The 20,012-nt window shown below is 40.8% G+C and overlaps 2 long non-coding RNA genes across 2 annotated transcripts in view; one reads left to right on the top strand and one right to left on the bottom strand.

Moving 5' to 3' along the window:
• Positions 1–4,777, bottom strand: part of LOC106148581 — a 10,676-nt gene extending 5,899 nt beyond the window's left edge. The window contains exon 1 of the long non-coding RNA XR_001234152.1: positions 4,664–4,777. This is a non-coding gene — a long non-coding RNA (uncharacterized LOC106148581). The remainder of the gene's footprint in view (positions 1–4,663) is intronic.
• Positions 4,778–4,892: 115 nt separating this feature from the next.
• On the top strand, positions 4,893–18,672 carry LOC102029310. The gene is made up of 3 exons (XR_261105.1): positions 4,893–4,954; positions 7,058–7,112; positions 18,425–18,672. It is a non-coding gene; the product is annotated as an uncharacterized LOC102029310 (long non-coding RNA).
• Positions 18,673–20,012: the final 1,340 nt, after the last annotated feature.

The raw sequence follows: 20,012 nt of genomic DNA on the forward strand, positions 1-20,012 counted from the left end.
GAAGATTAGGTGGCTGAGTGTGTTTGTGGCTGTGGCTGTTTCTTCCAATCTGTTCCATTGATCCTCAGGTCTGTTTTTTAGCCAGTACCAGGTTGATTTTATCATAGTAGCTTTGTAGTATAATTTCAGGTCAGGAATTGTGATTCCATCTGACCTGTCCTTGTTGCCCAGGATTGCTTTTGCTATTCTGGGTCTCTTCTGGTTCCAGATGAATTTTTTTTGTTTTTTTGTTTTTTTGGTTTTTCTCCGGGACCAGGAACCGAACTCACGACCTTGCGCTTGTCAGGCAGGCGCTTTTGCCGCTGAGCTAAATCCCCAGCCCCGGTTCCAAATGAATTTAAGGAATGTTTTCTCTAGATCTGTGAGCTATGCTAATGGTAGTTTAATGGGAATTGCATTGAATCTGTATAACAATTTTGGGAGTATGGTCATTTTCACAATGTAGATTCTTCCTATCCATGAGCAAGGAATATTTTTCCATTTACTGAAATCTTTGATCACTTTTTTCAGAGTACCGTAGTTTTCATTGAATAGATCTTCTACTTCTTTTGTTAGATTGATTCCTAACTATTTCAGTTTCTTTGATGTTATTGTAAAAGGTGTGGCTTCCTTAATTTCTCTCTCAGTATGTTTGTTGTTTTTGTGTAGGAATGCTATTGATTTTGGGGGCCTGGTCATTTTTAATTGGATATCAGAGATTGAAAATTCTACTTTTCAATTTAGATTTTAGATTTTACACATTTTAGTGTTCTTATAAATATTTTTGAGCTTTGTTCTGAGACAATGTTAAGTTACTTGGAAATAGTCTGAGCCTTTTAGGTCATTTCTATGCCTTTTTAGGCAGGATTGGAGCAGTTTCATCCAGTGTTAATTTTCTGCACTACTGAGGTAAAGTCCTGCCATTGTACAATTATGAGGGTTTTGTATCCTGGCCAGTGGAAGGTTTCCTGTTTCTTTTAATGTCTACTTCTGTCAGATGACCCCATCCCACCCGGCACCTGTCAGTCTCAGGCATACTCGGGCTGGTCATCACTCTGCCTAACCCTGGGGTGGCTCCTCTTCAGCTCTCCACAGTGTTCTCTTGCTTTGGACCATTCCTCTCTCTACCTGGAAACAGACTGTCTTGGGGACATCAGTTCCATCCATATCCTCAACTCAGAGATAACACTGGACTCTGTGGAGCTCCCTCCAGGCACCGCTACTTGACAAATCTCACCAGCCTGTAAGGTGGGGTGATCTTTCAGGTCCTCTTCTTAGGGTCAGGGATGTAACTCAGTGGCACAAGTGCCTGCCTGGGAAGCCAAAAAACCTGAGTTCGATTACTGGTAACAACAACAACAAAAAATTAAGATCCTCTTCTCTCAGAGATTCTTGACCCTCATTGCCAGATGCTCAGTGTTTTGAAAACCACTGTTTCACATATGTTGTCTGGTTTTTAGTTGTTTCAGACAGGAGAGTAAATTCATTTCCTTTCACTCAACTTGGCTAGAAGGAAAACCTGCAGAATCTTTCAGAATTATTATTTTTTTTTGCAAGTGTGTCTTTTTAAAATTTCTATTTGGTTTTTATTTTATTTCTTTACCCCATCTTTGCTAATCTAATTATCCGTCCCTTCTGCCCAAATCTATCATGGGTCTTGAATAACGTCCAAGTTCCTTAGTGTGCACACAAGGCCTCGTGTGACTGTTTAACCCTCATTTTTCATCCCACTCCCTTTCTCCGTTGCCCATACTCTCCCACGGCCTCTTCTGCCTGCAGTGACAGCGGCACTGGGTTCTGCAGCCAGAGTTGCAGTTTAAATCCGACACAACAGTCGCCTGTTCTGGGGAAACTAACTTGCTAATATCTTGTGTGAAAATAAGAGTAATATATTACATACCTCCTAGGTTGTTGTGAACATTAAATGAAATAATATCTATAACGTTCTTACCACAGTGTCTGGCACTAGAAATTACTCCATTAGCATAATTTGCTATTATGGTTATTCCCCAGATGCACCATGTTCTGCATTTATGCCTTCTGTACCTTTAAGCTTGGTTCTCCCTTTGCCTGGAAGTTCTCCTCTGGCTCCCAACACTCTCACCTGCTGAGTCTAACTTTTCTTTGCAGCTGAGATTTACCTCACACAGACGGCTTTCCCTGATTTCTGGTCTTAGCAGCATGCTCTTCAGTATGCCTGTTAATTTTTTTAAACCATTGTTATCTCTTTTCTATCTCGATACAGGGATGTGGGAGACCATGTATCATGACAAGTGCCCAATAAATATTAATTGAAGAATGAATGAGTGAAGATGGACTCTTAATAACTCTTAAATGTGACAATGACAAAGTGGTTTCCAAAAGTCTGACATAAAAGGTCATTATTAGAAAGGGAACCAGTAAAAGTCCAAAAGTCCTAGGCAAGGACTCTGAGGGGAACGGGAGCTGCCTGCTGAGTCTGTCTGTGGAATCATAGGCAGCTGCAATGGTAATTTCTCCAAATCAGTGGTAAGTAATGCTACTTGGCAAGGGAAAGAAGAGAGCTTGGTGATGAGAAGGAAAAACATCCAAAAAACCCCCAAAGAGAAACAAGGAAGAAAAGGAAATCATGAATCGAATAATGTAAGAAAAGGCCCCTACCTCTGCTCCCCCGATGGCCCAGGTGCCCTGCGTAGATGGCATTATCTCTGCACAGTCAGAACTTTAAGAAATGCCTGCCAATATTGACATTGCTCCGTGTAAGGAAATCAAGGTAGATTGGTGAGCAATCCTTTAAAAAGTTAATTGTTGAAAACCTGCAGGTTAGAGCGCTTAAGCTAATGCCTGTTGGCTTGATGGCAACTTTGGTGCTTGCTCTTTTTTAAAAAACATGATTAATTTTGGTCTCTCTTGTTGTTTCTTTATGGCACAGGTAGAAATCTTTTAAATTTTATTTCTTAAGGAAGATTAAGGGACTTCCTGCTTAGCTTTTCAGAAGACTTATTTTCTTCCTTCCCCTCTCCTCTTTTATGCCTTGTCCTCTCTTTATTGTATGCTAGCCCTGGAGCAGTGCTTGCTGCTTGTCTCAATGCTTGCTGTCTGCAAGGACTTTGGGGATCTTGGGAAATCCAGCCCGCATGCGTTGTCAGCCCTCCTGAAGCCTACTGAAGCTGTGGGAGGGGATCCCTCCTGGCTGAGTCACTGGTGTGCTCAGAACTGTCCAGCATCACACACAGGCCGGTCCCCTGACAGTCCTGGGAAGAGCAGGAAATGGAAGCACTGAGTGATGAACTAAATAAGGTTCTATCCTTTGCAACTGAGGCTGTGCATATGGTGAGAAAAAAACAGAGGGCCTCACAGCAAAGCTGGTATCTCCCTGCCTCCCCTTCTCAGATCTCAGCCTACAGTGAATGACAACAGGGGATTTTTAAGAGTTTTTATCTGGGGCAGGAAACTGACAAGGTATCTGTCCATTCTCAACCAAAGCTTGGCATGAATTTGAGTCTATCAGTATATTTCCATTTATTGATGAGCATATCACAGACAAGCCCCTGGGCATGTTTTCAAACTTAATGAAGAAAAGACAGTTCCTGACACTAGAGCTCTTCATCTAACTGACAGCATCAATCAAGAGATACTCTGAGCTCCTGGCTGTGATAGTGAACCTTTCCTCTAAACACAGAAAAAGCTGGGGAAGCAGGATTTGGGGCCAGGGGCAGGTAGGTGTGTGGCAAGATGCAGAGGTTGCTAGTTCATCTCAGCTGTTTCCATTGTGGAGCTTGATGAGGGTGGGGTTTGGTGGCCGCTGTAAGGCCAAGGAAAGTAGAGCAGGAAGGGAGTCTTTTCCCGAGGGAAATGATAGCACGGCAGCTGCTTTAAACTTGAATGCAGTTTGTGTCATCTCTTTTGGTGGAGGGATGACACCTGGGAGACTCTATGTCCTGAAGCTCACTGTGCTTTCCATTTAGGACACAGAAAATAGAATTGAGATATGAAGCCTCTCTTTTTCCATGGCTTTCAAACCTTTCTTTTGGTAGGAGAAACTTTTCTCCCTCTAAGGGGAGCAGTAGTCTGCAGAGCCTAAGAAAAAATGAACACACCAAGAAGGGAAATGGACTTTTGTAATTTGGGGGTGAAAAAATAGGAGAAGGCATATGTTGGGGTGCAAGCCTGAGTGACCATGCAGGTGCTCCAGAAAATACACGATATTTTGTAAGCACTGAAAACCATTGATCTAGTTCAATCCTTTCAAGCCAAAGACTGGAGAGCATGAGACTTGGACAGAAGGAATTCCAGGCAGAGTTGGTATCTTATCTCTTTCCCCCCCCGAAAGACGGGATACCAACTGTGCCAGCCATCCTACTTCGTATCAGTGACATCAGAGAGAGAAGGCTCAGACATTCTGGCTATTACTGAGAAGGTGTGGCATGATGGATCTTCAGGACATGTACTACTCCTTTCCCTGGTTCCTTTAGTAGCAATGCTATGTTTACCTTAAAGAATTCTTAGGCCTCTGGCAGAGGAGTTTTGTGCTTCTTCCTTCTAAGAGCAGCAATTTGCTCACGGTGGCCAGAAAACTACAAGTTATCCTGTTAGCTCCCTTATTCCCTTTAATCAGTGCATCAGTTAGATCTGTTGATCTACCTTCCATATCTTAGGAATTGATAAAACCCCAATTATCTCAGGCTGAATGGTGCAAAAGTACCTTTTATTTGAGAAGAGAGCCCCCGCTACCTGCCAACTCCAGAAGGGCCATTTAGGGAGTTAGTTCACTGTGCTCCAGGATCAGACACTCAGAAGCTGCTGTGGCCCTGGCTCCTATTTGAACTGGCAGCAGATTTTGCATTGTCATCATGATTCTGGTTGCTTATGTATGCACAATGCAAGAGTTATGAGGTCAGAGATGCTTCCACCCAGATTCCAAAGGAAAGTTTGGGAGGCAAGGCAAGGAATTCCTGAGAGAACAGTGCTTGAAGCTATGGGAATGAATCTGGAGGTACAGTGGAGACTCCAGGAAGTTGGAGGAACATGGAATATCTGCTAAGGAAAGCTATAGGATGTGAGAGGAGCCAGGCAATAGAGAAGATGCTATAGCCAGCAAGGACATAGTAACAGGGCCACCTAAGCCCTTTGGAACTCACATCTCATAGCCATGTGCCCTGGATGCCACACACAAGATACAAGACTCAGTGTTTTCTCTGCTGGGTTTTATGATTGCTTTGGTCCTATTCTTCTCTGTCCTCTCATTCTTCCCTTTTGGAGAATGAGGAATGAGAATGTTTACCCTGTATCACTGTACCTGAGGATTATGTATCTTGATTTTTATTTTTATAAGGGTTCACAGCTAAGAGTTTGCCTGAGTCTCAGAGGTGACTTTGCTTTGGACTTATGAGCAATACTAGAACAGATGAAAAATTAGGGAAATTATTGCATTTTGGGTTGTAAGTTGAATTATTTTGTGCTATTGAGCACAAATTTGAGCTTGTTGTTATTTTTATTTGGAGAGTAAGTGTGGTTTAAGGAGATGTATTTGGGTCTCAGGTTGACAAGGGGTGGAATGGGACAGTTAAGCTTAATTGTTAACTTAATCATCTGTGAACTGCCTAGGGGATTAGTAAAACACAAATCTGGGTGTGTCTGGGTTGGTCATGGGGTCATAACCATGAGGACCCTATCTGGTTCCTAGGCTTTCCTCTCTGGCTCTCTTCCCCTGCTCTGCTTCCTAATTACCCTGAAGAGAGCAGTTTTGCTCCACCATGCCTTTGTACCATGATGTTCCTGCCTTGGAGCCAGCTGACCATGGACTGAATCCTCTGAAACTGTTAATAAAAGAAACTTCTCCTACTTTAAGTGTGGGTGTCAGGTATTTTGTACAGGAACATAAAAGCTGACAAACTGACTGGCACATCTTGTATCTGTATCCCTTAGATGGTGCATAAATGAATTAATTGATTTGGAATAGGAGGACTTTGCTGAGCTGTCCTTTTTGTCTGGAGAGAAAGTGAAGATTTTGTTTCTAGGAAGGGATTTTTAACCCCTTATTTAAGACTTTCTTTTCATTCAAACTGAAAACTTATCCAGAAGATGATTCTGGGACCCTTGATGCCACCCCTTCCTCAGGAAATCATTGGATGGTGACTGTCTTTTGTGTCAATAGGAGCTTGGTTTTTCTTTTGTGTCTCTCTGGGGCAGCCTTTCTGTGAGAAATTTCTTATGCATCTTTACTTCAGCTACCAAAGGAGAAACTGACTCACTCTGTAGCCCAGAATGAGAGCATGAAGTCATCACTTTGATGGAGCTGGGAGTATGGAAATGACATAAATGAGTCACAGTCTGCATCCTTAACTAATTTGGACATGCTTTTGCCCATTCATATGTCTTCCTAAAATGTCTTCCATTTCTTGACTTTCTTCAGTCTTGGACTTTGTAGATAGAGCAGTGAACTTGAAAGTCCAAAAGTTATCTGGGTCAATGACTCAAAGAGACAGAGCATCACTCTTATTTTCCAAAAATCTGAGGCCTACTTGCTGTGTTTGAGAAAGGCTAAGAGAGGGACAAACACCTGAGAAGTGGCATGTTGTAAAGGACTTTGTAGATAAACAGCTGTGGGCTCTGCCATTTCCTGGTCAGTCACAAAGACTTTGGTTTCTTCATAAGTAAGATGGAGTTAAAACACCACAATGTTGTTTTGAGTTTAACTGAGACAATATGCATAGGCTTGTTGGTACAGTGACTGGTGAAGATGCTTCATGAATATTAATTCTCAATCTGGAATCTCCTTCGTTGGCTCCTCCTACAGCTGCAGGCCTGTCCACTCTGTTGACTGAGATGATTATCAGGTCCCTCTTTCTTTAGTACTGATATCTAGAAACTCAGAAATTGTCACACAAGATTTTTGTTCCTTGGAACTTGAGTCAACTTCTCCCAAAGTTGCCCACTGCAGGTATTCCTGAGGTCTCCAGCCTGACTGAGGAAGGGTCAGGCCTTTGTTCTCACACTTGGTTATTCCCAGAATCCATGTCTAAGTTGTCACCATTGTTCTTCCCTGAGGTCCTTACTGGAATGTCTCTGAAAGCCTTGTCACGATTTTTTTTTAAAGGAAAAGCTGTCAAGGTTGGCGCTTTCAACAACACCTCCACCTCCAGGATTTCTTGGTGATTAGTAGACACAGATGCGACTTGTTATGGCCTCATTTAACCCTTGGAGCCAGAATCCTCAGCCGAGATGGTGGTCTGGACTGATAGTGGAGAGGAGCCATGGCCCTATCTTTCTTTCTTTGAAGACAGCCTTTGACGTTCCAGCTTTATGGCCCCTACCAAATATCCTGTAACACAAGTTGGTTACTTCCTGCATTGACGACATGAGCCAAGTTCCTGACAGAGCAGGGCACATGGGACTGTGTTATGGTTTCTCTTCGCCTCAGGGCGAAGAGACAAGAGGATTTAAAATGTTCCCAAATCTCTCATTGTGTTCAAAGCTTGGTTGCTAGCTGATGGGCTCTGGGGATCAAGAAAGCTTTCTCTCAGCCTCTCTGCTTCCTGACTGCCATGAGGCGAACAGCTTTACTCCACCATTCCCTTCCACCATGACGTTCTGTCTTATCACAGGCCTAAAAGCATTGGAAGCAGCTTACCATGTACAGACACCTCTGAAACCATGAGTCAAAACAAACCTGTTTTCCTTCAAGTTGTTTTTTTCAGATATTTTGTCACAGTGACAGAAGGCTGATTAACATAGTCAGCCTGTGGAGCTACCTGCCCCTCCTGAAGGTCTGGAATTGGATATTACTCACTGACCATTGTCCTGAACTGTTATATTACCTGGTGCTGTTCTACTCAGTGGGTGATTTCTAACTTTTCATTCTTCTTCTCAGCTGCTACACCTGTGATGGATGACTTTAACATACACAAAACACTCTCAAACACATATCCAAATTTCGAGCGGCTCCCCAAGAACCCTGTGGGAGAGGAACAACCCTGGAATAATGTGTACTGTTACAGTGCTCTATGATATGGTGACCCCTTTTTCCTGTAGTCAAATACAAAGATAAGATGGTCTTTGGATTGGGCAGTTCTAAATACTAGCTGCATTTCCTTGCTTTTGTTTTCACCCAAATTGAAATATACTAAGTGATCAAAGTGAACTAGAATTTGTTTAAGTATGTTAAAAACAATTTTCATCTTAGTTTATTAGTAGGTTATTTATTATTGGTGAACACCCCACAGATAGTTAAGACACAATGTCAAGGACATATCTTTAAAGTGACGAGTCCAGTGAAGCTCTCTCAGAGGCATCTTCTCTGGATGTCTGGCTCCTAATAGTCTCTTGGGATATCGGGGTCTGATAGTGAGAGGTGACCCTGATAGTGAGGGTCTTAGTTGAAGTGGCCAGTACATTCTTGCTGAATGTTTTTGAGCCATGCTTCAGTGAGAGGGACTCAGGTGCTCAGTTAATGAATTGAGCCCTGACCTTCTGAGGTTGGCAATGGAATGACCACAAGGCATAGTGGATGGGTGTGAGTCTAAAGTTTTCCTTAACTCCTGCCCTTGCTCAGTGGATGTTAGTAGACCAGTCAAGACTGAGCTTAATCCAACCCAGCCCATCTCTTGTACACTTCCTCTTTCTGTATGTGATTCATCTCACCCCTTTTCTCTTCTTCAAACATTGGTGCCCAATCCTTTGTGAGCTAGGACAAGGAAAAGAACACACATGAGTATGGTGGTGGTGGTGGCAGAGTTTACACCTTTTCTGCAGCTTCCACCCTGGCCTGGAATGAGAACAAATATGGCCTCCCATTGTGGCTTCTTAGAGTGTCCCTGTCAGGGCCTGGACACATCCCAGAGCCTCACAGGACTGCACCTACAGCCTGCTGAGGAAAACAGAGGTCTTGGCTTTTGAGGAGATGACACACAGTGTCGGGTGGTAGAGTTTGAAGATGCTCTGTGATTCTACTATCTGAATATGTTCTGTGACTTATCCTACCCACGCCGTCACTACCTCCCTATCTTCTGAACCCTGATCAAAGAAACCCCCAGGGGCCCAGCTGTTAGAATTTATGGAGACAATGACTCTGTGACTTCTGAGTCTTCCATAGCATTGGTATGTGACATCTGTCAGCTTTAGTTGTGGCTGGGAGGCTACACAGGGAGGGGGAGTAGTGCTACTGTAATCTCCTTTCCTAGTCCCTCCTGCCCTGCTGATCCATAGAGTAGCAAAGACATTCCAGCTTCAAAGATGGGCTCTGGTCAGGGACAAAGCCCCCAAACAGGTGCTTCTGGCCATCAAAGTCTTGAAGCAGTTAAACTTTCTTTCACCTTTGTTGCAGTTCCCTTAAAAGAAAATAGAGAGATCTTCAAAAGGTGGAAGGGGTGGCAGGCCAGAAACGTAAAGTATGTGCAATCACTCAGATACAAGTGGCACCACTAAAAATTGCCTTCATATATCAGCTTATGGTTTACACACTGTGGCAGAAAGGACACTAAAAGGTCAGCAGAAAAAAAAATGTGTATGTCAGACCTGAAGCTGTGGCTCCAAAAGTGGTGAGAGGAGCCAATGTGGGAAAGGTTCTAGAGGGACCGGCTAAGTACTTCATGGGGCACGATCCTTTTTTTCACTCTTTATTTTGTTTTATTTTTAAAGAAGTTGCCTGCAAACGTCAGCAGAGAAGCTAAGGTATAGACTTGGAGTAACCTCTCGCTCTGACCCCTGGTGACAAGACGAATAGTTCCATTCATCTGTGGGTGAGCAGTGGAGGCTCCCTGCATTTTTTTTTTTTTCTTTTTGCTTGGATTCAGGATATATTTGTTTGCGGAGAGGAATGTCACGCTTGTGAGTGCACTGTTCAGTCATGTGCCTGCGGTGAAATTGGAGGAGGGGCGAAGAGACAAGAGGAAAGGAGGGTGGTGTGGGGAAAGGGCAGCTGTACTCCGGGGGCTTTGAGTGATGCCAGCTCCAATCCAGAAACAAATCTTCAACCAAATGCTAATGGAGAATGTGCCTTCCAACCAGGAGGATCAGCAAATACGTTGTAAATTAATAATGCACCCTTTTAGTAGTGATTGCCTATGAAAAAGTCTGGGGGAGGATTATTCATCCATTCCCCTTTCCATCCCACCTCTCCTTGGACCAGGAACTAGGAACGCTGTTCTTTCTCTGAGTTTAAGACTGACCCTCCCCCTTTACTTTATTAACCATGTAACATTTTAAGGTTGTTTTTCCCTCTCTGTCTCCTCCAGCAAGTCTCTATTGATCACTGTTTACAGTTATAATCCCTTTCAAATTTATCATCCATGACTAACACCACATGTATTGATTAGTGTTGACGGATGTCCCTCTACAGTATAGAACCCTGTGATCCCAGCCTGTAAAATACAGTAGAGATGGAGAGAGAGAGAGAGGGAGAGAGAGAGAGAGAGACAGAGAGACAGAGAGAGAGGTTTTCCCTTTCTCCTTGATTTTCTTTTGGTAGTTTTTCTGATCTTCCTTTTCTTCCTTGCTTAGATGGCAGCTTTCCTGAAGAAGCTGAGGAATTGCTTTGTATATTTTAGAGATAATTTCTCTCCTCCTACCGTAGCCTTTTTGGAGGAAAAGAAAATGCTCCTGGGCAGTGACCGGGGGGTTCCTGACAGGTTCCAAAGGAGACTAGATTTATGAGGGACTTCCACATGTCTTAACCTAAAGCCTCAAGTAACAAAGATGTAAAGGCTAGTTTTTTAGGGACAAATTAGATGTCACTTGTGAATAAGGACAAGGTGTCCGAAATCTGGACTATAAAGGGAGTCATTTGTCAATAGTGCAATGTTTTGTCTGTTTTTGCTTACTCCCTGGAAATCCCTCTTTACCCCTCATGGCAGGGAATTGTGAAGCTGGGCACTCTGCTGTCTCACCCAGGCTACCATTCTGGGATCCATGTCTTGGAACACTTTTGTGTTCTGCTTGTCCTGCTGCTGCCCCATGGAAAAGTCTCATCCTTGCTTTCCACAGCCTCCTCAGGGATAAGCCACCTCTCAAGTCCCGAGCCCAAGCCTAGCCATCTGTGCAAGGGAACAATAATCCTTCCCCTTGCCTTTCAAACAAGGAGCCTGTGAGGGAGCACTGAGCCAGCCTCTGAGGGACACACAGGACCATGCAGACCAACAGAGTACAATTACCTGCTCTTTACACTAAAAAAGTTTATTACATGGGGAGGTTTTGCTTCCCTTCCGAAGCATGTCCCCTGAAGACCCCTAGACCAGACTTCACACTAGAACAAGGAATTATAGAACTCAAAGGAAGTTCATAGGTCTTTTTTTTTTTTTTTTTGAGACAGGGTCTCGCTATGCAGTTCAGGCTGGCCTTGAGCTCTCTCTGTAGCCCAAATTGGCCTCAGCTTCCCAAGTGCTGGGATTACAGGTGTGCACCACCACGCCCAGCCCAAGTTCATAGGTCTTGTTTGGAGGTCTCATTGATTGCATGCAAAGAAATTGATGAGGCTCAGAGTAATTTGTTCTACGTTCTCAACAGGCGAGAGAGGAGTTCAGGAGTAGAACTTAGTTTTCTGAGTCTTGGACAAGTATAATTTTTCTCTCCTTCTCTCTACTTCTCTATTTCCTTCTTCTCCCTCCTCCCCTCTCCTTCTATCTTCTTATCTCTTTCCTTCCTCCTTTTACTCTTCCTCCCCCGCCTTTCCCTCTCCCCTTCCTCTACATACTTTCTTTTCCTCTCCCTTTCGTTCTCTCCCTTCTTCTGCCCGCTCAGCTGCGTTCTAGGTCTGAATGTGGAAACACAGGACTCTCTGCTCTTGGAGTCCACTTTACTTTGCAAACTCATTTTGTAAGGAGTTAGAAGGTTTCTTTCCTATAAAGAATTCACATTAAAAAGCTAATTTTCTTTCCAAAGGAAAAAAAGGGTGGTGTGATCAGCTCCTAGGGGAAGGCACAGCTACGTAGATACTGTGCCATTCTGTCATGCTATGGTGCTTTCAAGTAGCTATTTAGTTAACTCATATGTAAATGATATCTGTCCTTCTTCACCGCTCTGCACCACTATTGGCAATAATTTGATGGGATGTTTTTTGCCTCTTCACTTATCTATTTTCCAAGTTTTCATGGTCTGTTTGTAACAGTGTTTTTGGTTCTTTGCATTACTTTTAAATTAAGTTTTGCATACGGGCCTTATTATACCTGAATGCCATTCAGTTATTTGATGACATAGTTGTAAATCCTCAATAAAAAGATCTTTAATAATCGGTTGGCATTTATTTAGTATATCACCCATCTTATTAAATCTAACTCCTTAGATTTAATAGGACAGCTTATTGTATTGTAGCATCGGAATAGTGGTGCTATAGTTATGCTTGAAAAGGCACTTTCATTATAAACTCCTGTTTTTAGGCACTTATAATTTTCTCAAGTAGCACATTTATTTCAATGTGCAATCATTTTCAGTTCTCCTCTCCCTCCCTCTCTCAATTTATACCATTTCTCCCCTCATTTTTTAAAAGTTTAATATGGAAATATATCTCAAACTTTAGGGGAAAAAGCTGTGTCAGTGGCTGAGAATAGCTGAGCAAAGCTGCCAAGCTCCTTCAAATCCAGATTCTTGTTTGATACCATCAGTCAACTTGATGCAAATGTTGATGAAAAAGGCTGCTGTCCCCAGGATGAGGCTCCTATAACTTGGGGAATGTTCTCCCAAGTGCTGTCAAAGGCATCTTTTCCCCTGAGTTTAAAGCGTTCTCCAGCTTTGGCCATGGTAGGAAATTGGGCAATTGAGCAAGCAGAAAATAGACCAGAGGAGGGACAGACATCCTTGCTTTTTACTCGAGGCTTTCCCCTTCTAGCCTTTTCTTGTGGAAGTGTGGGCCAGGGGCTCCATCACCTGGGCTTTGCACATGTGGTGTTCCTCCGTGTCCTTTCTTTCTTGGTCACCATCAGTGTGTGTTTCAGATCTTAGATTAAGTATCACTTTCTCAAAGATGCCTGTCCAACCACGTAGAGCGAGTTGGTCCTCTGGTTATGTACTGTTTTGAAAAACATATATTACACTTACATTCATTATATTTTGTGATGTGCTGGCACTGGCTCATTCTGTGTCATGGGAGGGAAGGGTGTACATCTCTCAACTCTGGGAATGGTCAACTGAGAGCCTGAAGTCTCTCACAGTGGAGCAGTTGCACAAAGAAATGGGCAGATGCTCTATCTCGGAGCCCTTCCTTCTCCACAGAGAGCTGGTTTGTAAGCTTTCAACAATATACCAGTTCTGTACAGGTTTGAGACTAAAACCTGTTTCCTCTACCAAGTTGTAAACTCTGAGAGAACAGGGACTTTGATCACTGGTCTATGTTATATTTTGGTCACAGTGTCTGCCAGGTACTAAGCTATCAAAAAACTGAATTTAGAAAAGCAGAATTTAGAATAGATGCAGTCTTGTTTAAGCAAAGAGGCTGGACCATTCAAAGTATCTTAGGGTCATAAGATTAAGGTTCTCCATTATTCACTTGTAAGAGTGTTTAATTCTATGCTAGGATGTATTTTACTAGAAAAGGAAGAGTTTTTGATGTTCAGTTGGGTCCCTTGATGAAATTATCCATAGGGTAGCCCTCAAACTATTCAACTAGGTACAGAAATGATAACTGTGTTTAGGCAAGGAAAAGGCTGGATGATGCACCTTGCCTTTGAAAAATTATTTGATTAAAAAGTTCTGTGTTCAGCTACATAGCTGCTTCTGCGGGTTTCATGGTCTTTATTCTGAGAAGCTGATCTTACCAAAGAGCAAGGTCCTTGGTAAAACATCAAGATATCAGTTGAAGCAATATTAAGCTGATGTTTGCACTCATTTGCAAGGCCTAAACCAGCTTCAAATTGTCTTAGTAGCCCATTGTAGTGAGGTGACCTGGGATGCCGGTTGTAATGGTTGATTATGTCAATTTGAGAAGCTTCTAAGCTTAACTAACTCAGCTCAGCAATGTTACGCCAACCTTAGGGTGACTTGTTACCTGGACAGTATAAAGGGGAAATGAAGAAAGACAGACTTGCTTCTGTTCTTTGGAGGAGCACAAGTCCTCACCTTCAGCTTGGACTTCATCTCCTGTCTTCTGACGCAGACTCTTCGGTTTCTGCCTCAGATCCTTCAGGCTTCAGGTGCAGACTCTTCAGCCTACCATTGCAGACTCATCTGCCTCCTGATACGGACTTGTACAGGACACTCCAGACCTTAGACTGAAACCTTTAGCCTCTAGTGAGCAGACATCCTCTTCATGGTTCCTCATTCAACTCTGTGGCTGACAATCATAAGCCAAATTTGTAGTTTCTTATACATTTATGTATCTTGTGTTGTATCTGTTTCCCGAAGAAACAGATGATTGGTACCCTGGTGTTCCTTGCCAGCTTTCAAAAGCAAATCCCAGGCCTTTCTGGAAGACAATTTTATATTCTGATCCTGAAATTATCATTGTTTTAAATTGTTTTCTATTTACAATGTTCTGTACCAAAATAACAAGCCATATTAAAATAACATGATAAAAGTTAAAAGAAGTAAAATAAAATTAAAAGAATATATATATAAATATATTATATGTTTATGCACATCAAAAGACATTCAGATAATGGAGTCTCAGCCACAGATTTTTAAATAATCATGATATATTGACATGTTCAAAAATATAAAAGAGGAAAGAGAATTTTGGGGTATAAACTAAATCCTGTAGTAAACACACCAGAAATGAAAAATGTGATGATAACTAGGAACTCAATGGATGGATAAACAACTAAGAGAAACTGCTGAAAAGAAAATAACTAAATTTAATACTGATGAGGGTAAAATATTTAAAATGAAGTTTAGTATAAAAGAAGAAAATCTGGATAAGAGAAAAAAGGAATGGAATGGAAAAAGTAATCTGTATATTTGGAAGCGAACAGGATAGGAAAGAGGTTGGGCAGAAGGAGTATTCTAGGAGATAAGGACTGAGTTCCCTCCAACTGAAGAGAGATATCCAGCACATATTAAAAGAAACACTCAAAGCCTGAAGTTGAATAAATACAATGAAGTTTCAAGTAATATTAAGGAACTGAAAACCAAAGACAATGAAAATACCTTAAGAGTAGCCCAAGAAGAAAGAGCAACACAGGCAACTGACATTTGAGCATTAAGAGTGAAAGCCAGGAGGTCACGGATAGACATCCGGAGCACTGGAAAATTGGGAACTTAGAACTGTACGTCCATCAAGAATATTCTAAAAAATTAAGGTAAAGTGAAACTAGTTCAAAATAAGTGAAAAATGAAGTTTTTGGCTGATGGTCCTGTATTAAAGAAATAAAAGGTTCTACAATAAATTCAGATTGAAAGTTGAGAATGTAGGAGAAATAAAACGTGGAGCAGGGTGCAGCAGGATATACCTACAATCCCTGAACTTTGGGAAGCTGAAGCAGGAGGACTGTGAGTCAAAATTCTATCTGGGAAACTCAGTGAGGCCCTGTTTCAACATTAATAAGCATTGGGAATGAGCTCAGTGTTAAGGCCCTGGGTTTAATCCTCAGTACTACAAAAAAATGCATATATATGTGGCTAAATATGAATAAGTTTTAATTATATAAAATAATGTCATGTGGGAAGAATAAGTACAGATTATCTTAAGTTATGAGGGCTCAACTTAAAGGTTTTTGGACTTACAGTGGTGTGAACGTCATACACATTCACTAGAAATCATGCTTTGAGAATTTCGACCTTTACTCTGTCCAGTGGTATGTGGTACAATACTTTCTCATGATGCTGGGCAGCAGCAGGGAGCCACAGCTTCTAGTCAGCAAAATGATTAGAAGAGTAAACAATCACTACTTTATCAGGTACTGTGTTGCAAACTATGATGTTCTGTAGTTTAGGTATACTAAACACATTTCAACTAAATGTTGTTTTCAACGTATGATGCCTTTATTGGGGCATAACCCTGTAATAAATCAAGGAGCATCTGGAGATATAATCAAAACTCAGTTAGTAATGGGATATAACTTGGGGAGTTAGTGGAACTGAAGTATTGTAAGATCCCTGAACTTTCCAGGAAAAACAAGGTATATTCAAAATTAGGCAGATTTCAATAAGTTAAAAATATATATATTTTATCTCTAGGTGACCCTGCATAGAATATATACCTTACATTAAAAGAATACAGAAAACATAATAGAAAAAAATGAAATAAATGAATATACTTGAAACAAAACAAAGTAAGAAATGATAGAAAAAGAATACAGAAAGGTAGAACAGAAGTAGGAGGGATAAGATAAGTCAAAACCCAAATATATCATTTATTGCACTAAATTTATATACATTAAAAACACCAATTTAAAAATGTAATTTGTTAGGCTAAAAAAATTAAAATTCAATAATATGCTGTTTATAGAGATTTAACATCAATATATGAATTTGTACAGAACATTTGAAAATCAAAGCTTAGGAAAACATTAACTGAAAGGAAGTTTATATAGCCATATTTTTTAGAGTTCTCTACAGGAACATATTCAGTATAAAGTATACATATGATTATACAAGGGATTTATTAAGTAGGCATAAAGGGCCTGAAGTGGAAGAATCCCAATGGTTGTCTGCTGGATCAAAGGCAGAAGAATCCAAAATGGTCATCTGCAAGTTGTGGAACCAGAGGGTCCAGTAGCAGATGAAGACCTGGAAGCTCACTGCAGAGTCATTGCTATGAATCTGTGTCAGGAAGCCAAAGAGTCTGCATGGGAGGCTGAAGAATCTGTGCTGCTAAAGGAATTGGAGAGCAATGTCCAAAGAATGTAGCAAAGACCAGAGAAGGAGCTACTCCAGAAGAGGGAAATACTTCCTTCTTCTTTCCCTTTTTTTCTGTCCAAGCCACAAGTCTTCTGATTGGCACTATCCACATCCAGCGTGGGTCTTTTCCTCTAAATTTGTTGACCTATATGTCAATCACCCACAGACATACCTAACATTTACTAATCTGCTAGCTGGGTTTTATACTTAAGTCCAGTTGACATATCACAATTAATGATCACACCATACACACCATATTAATATTAAAGAAGAGTTAAAAGTAAAATGTTACTAGGGATGAAAATGGACATATCATAACTGCAAAAAGTCAGTTGCTCAGAAAGATGTAACAAGTCCACATTTATAGCCTACTAGTAACAGCTCCAAATATACATGAAAACATTTAATATGTCTGTCTCAGTAAATAATAGGATATATAGACAAAAAATATGGGTATAAAACCTCTTAATGTGATTAACCAAATCGACCCAATTGACACAGAAAGCACTGTACCAATAATTCATTTTTTTACCATGGTAAAATATTACATAACATAAAATTAACCATTTTTACATGTACATTTTTCAAGTATGTGTTACATGTACATTCACATTGTTGTGCAATCAGCATCACCATCCAGCTCCAGAAACTTATTTTTAAAATCACAGACAACATACACCAAAACTGACCATATAATGGATCATAAATCTAGTAAAGAGCAAGTTTTCAAAAGATTGAAATAGTACAGAATGTATTCTCTAAACCAAATAAAAATAAGCTGGAAATCAAAAGCAAGTAGAGAACTTGAAAATCCTTAGCCTCTTAGAATTAAGCAGTGTACTTCTTAATAGTTATTGTATCAAGAAATAATTACAATGAAAATTTTAAAAATATTTTTGAATGAAACAGAAAATTTCACATATCAAAACCACAGTGATAAGCTAGATATGGTGGCTCATTCCTTATTTCAGCACTCAGATGCCAAGGCAGGAAGATCAAAACTTTGAGTCCCCCCACCCCAGGCAAATTAACAAGACCCTGTCTCAAAATTAAAAAAATTTAAAAGGTCTCGGGGATGTAGTTCAGGGGGAGTGCCCCTAGTTTCAATCTACCAGTACTGCAACACAAAATGGAAACTTTTGTGATGTAGCTAAAGATATGCTTAGAGAAAATAAATAACAAATCCATGTAGGAAAACAAAAAGGCTGAAGATTAAAAACCTACAATTTTTTCTTGAAAATTATCTGATTTGGCAATTATTTATGTCAGTAGACTTATTTTTGTTACTGAATTTGAGTAATCCTTTATTTTTTTTCTAGAAAGTACAAGTTTGGGGGTTGGGGTAGGCAGAAGAAACGTGTTCTGTGTCCTGTTCTGTGTGTCAGTGATGGAAAATGGTGATGCTTTCTGTTCTGCCACAAGCGTGGGATGCCATTTGAGTGTGACAACAAAGTGGAAACACCATGCTCAGTTTCCTTTTGGAAATGTCAGGGGAATCCGTCTAGCTTCCAAGCTGCATTGCAGGCTAAGAACCATCTTCCCCCTAAATGTGGCAGAAAGTTTTATGACTCTCACCCTCAGACATACACAGTGAATCCGTTTCCTAAGAATTTCTACAATTCAGAGTTGACTCTTAATTTTGTTTTAATCATTTAACTTAGATATCAGCTCAAAAGCCAAATTTACCCTGTTCTTATTTTAGTTGAGAAGATAAATTTCAGCACAAGCAGCCATCCAGTAATGTCATACCACCTCGTCTGTTGGAGCAGATTCTTCCTGAGAGGACTCGGGAAAGGTACTCTGTGATTTCAGCATGTCAACCACACATCCATGTGTTTGAAGACATGGCGCATATGGCAATTAGAAAAAGAAACCAGATTACACTAATAGGACAAGTGCATTCTGAGTGTATTCTTTATTTTCTCAAATATGTGCAGATTTTCTCTTATTCTGGAGTAAAAGAATTTCAGCTAAATTTTGGATGAACTCATTTCCTAGACTAACCTTTCCTTTATACCACATTGCTTTACTTTTCTTCCAGTGAGATTTTTGATGGTTGGGCTGATGAAATGAACCTGTTGTAGCAGACTACTTCTAGCCACATTTGGAATTTATCTGACCAAATTTGTCTCTAAATTTGATCTCTTTCTCCTCCTCCTCCCTTTATCTTTGTGCCCTTTAAGCTAATTCTATGTTGTTCTCCTCTTCTCACTCTGAGGTGCTATGAAATGTCTTAAATGCTGGTTGACCACACAGCCCCCTGCTCTGTTCCCCTTTGCTGGCCCAAGGTGAGCAGGTTGGTTAGAATGTGCATTCACTCATGGAATTCAGCTATGCTCTCACAAATGGCAAGACAAGAAAATGAGGAAAACCCGCCAGCAGTGCTATTACAAAAGTTTATAGAAAACAGCAAACATTATATGTTACATTGAGAGTGCTATGCTTCACACCTGATTGGAGCCAAGATCTCTTTATATCAGACTCTCTGGCTCATGAAAATAAGCTGACTGTCATGCTTCTTGGGGTGGCTTGTAAGAATCTGGTGGTCTCTTTCAGGATCAGGAATCTGGGTCAGTAAAATTTAGATCCCATCATTAAATAAAACAAAGTTCAAATAGATATTAGTATGGTAGAGCAATGACTTTCAAATTTTTATGAGTTTAATTGTCAACTGGAGAACCTGTTAAATCACAGATTATTGATTATTTGCCCCATCTTCAGATCTTCTCACTCAAGACCCAGTTGAAGCTGATGCTGCTTGTCTGTGGGACAAACTGTGGAGCTTACTGGGATTAGGTTTACCACTCCTTATATGCACAAATTCAAAATGAAATAACTTACTTTAGCTGGAATGGGCTTTTGTCTCTACAGCTCTTACAGGAATTTTTGTAAGGACCTGTGGTTTTTGTTGGGCCAAATGACAGTTCCTAATACACAGTTCAGCCAAAGCGCAGTGCCTTCATCCCAGTGTGAAGACTGGATATTGATAAGAAGTGAAGCTGTGGAACAAAATGACAAGCAAAAGAAGGGCTGTTCCATTAACTTATCAATTTTGAAATTAGTCATTCACAATGAAGCTAATATTTCAGTTCCATTATCCCAGATTTAGGAGAGGAGACAGCCAGATTAAAGAAACCTACTGCTAAGATATTGAAGCTTGGCTTTAAAGAAATTACATGAACCTCAAAATACAGATCTAAACATATTTTCATAATAAAACTGGAATTGAGCTATGTGTGCCGCAAGATGCTAGTATATGGAAGTTAATCTTCACTTCTCTACCATTTCAG

This window comes from Chinchilla lanigera, unplaced genomic scaffold, assembly GCF_000276665.1.
Source record: "Chinchilla lanigera isolate Chin_1 unplaced genomic scaffold, ChiLan1.0 scaffold00023, whole genome shotgun sequence".
Lineage (NCBI taxonomy): Eukaryota > Metazoa > Chordata > Mammalia > Rodentia > Chinchillidae > Chinchilla > Chinchilla lanigera.